Genomic DNA, 1,481 nt, shown 5'->3' with positions numbered 1-1,481 from the left:
CGGCAAGAGTTGGTGGCGAACCCTGCTGTACTCTTTCACCACAACTTTCTCTCACTCTTACTTCCTGTTTCTGTTGTACCTGTAATTCAAATGGTCAGCCTTGTCACACTCTGTGTCACGCTGAATATCCCCGAGAACTACGTTAAGAGTACACGTGTCTGTGGAGTGCTCAGCCACTTGCACGTTAATTTCACGAACAGGCTGTTCCATTGATCGGATCAACTGGAACCCTCGACGTCGTAAGCGATGGAGTGCCAACAACAACAATATTATCCGCAATTCCTTTACTTGAATTTTATTTTATTCTGTTTAATGTAGCCTGTTGACATTGACTATAAATAATAACAGAAGAATTACAGAACAGTTGTTCACGGACTGTAGTGGGATGCATGGATTGTATAATCACTGATATCGCAAAGACGTGTACTAGAAAGAGCTAGGTCAAAAGGAGAAAACGTAATATAGTTCAAGATGCATAATGCCAGAGAAAAAGACAAAGCAATCATGATCGGAAAACTTTGATCATAGGTCTGCACAGTCGGGACTGATCTGGGACTAAACAGCCATAACCCACAAAAAGCATTCCACGTGATATACAATAGTAAACTGTTGGGTTGATAAAGCACTATTCTGCGTTTAAGAATGTATCATCTTCACAATATCTGTAGAGTCTACAGAACACTACAATTGCTTAAAAGTTTAAGGAATATCAATCTTATGGACTACTTTTAAGGATGAATTAACAACCAACTCAATGAAATAAGTCCACAGACTACAATTAAATACAGTGTCAACTTAAATAAACAATCACACAATTTATGTTAGCACAACTTTTATAAAAACTAGACTACCCGTTACCCGTTAGGTCACCGTGAAAGTTTGAGTTTCCCTGTAACGGAGTTTTGTTTTATGGGGGGGGGGGGTTCCATGTTATTTCGCTTGCTTTCAACGAACGTGACATCGAAATCACGCATAATCGGCTCCTTTCCCCAGAAAAAAAATATTTGGTTGCTATTTTTTGTATGCTCTGCTACCACGTAACAGGTATGTATTTCGGGTCCTTTATCGCAAATAGTTGTTATGTGATGGCAGGGCGTGCTAGAAATAGCAGCCAAATCTTTGGAGGTGAGATATGTTGAATGCACACGAAAGGAACCTGAGGTTACAAATAAGTCTTTTACGAAATATTTACCGTATTTTTAAACTTATTTTCACTTTAAAATATTTTGCCCATCATAATGTGTGTAATGGAAAGGTTAGAGTTTCTTCCCTTCCAGGGTTAAATTCTTTTGGAAGTATTTTCCATTATGCACTATTTTTGGTATTTTACCCCCCAAAACCTCGAATATCTCAATAACTATACGTCCGATTTATGCGAAACTTGTTTTATTCTGTTCGTATTCACATTTCAGGGGCGCTTTACTCTCAAAGTATTTTCCCATTATGCATCAATTTGTCTGTGTAACATTGCAAGCAAGCAA

This window comes from Octopus bimaculoides, chromosome 5 (genome assembly GCF_001194135.2).
Source record: "Octopus bimaculoides isolate UCB-OBI-ISO-001 chromosome 5, ASM119413v2, whole genome shotgun sequence".
Taxonomy (NCBI): Eukaryota; Metazoa; Mollusca; class Cephalopoda; order Octopoda; family Octopodidae; genus Octopus; species Octopus bimaculoides.
The sequence above is the reverse complement of the archived record's forward strand: the minus strand, read 5'-3'. Positions refer to the sequence as shown.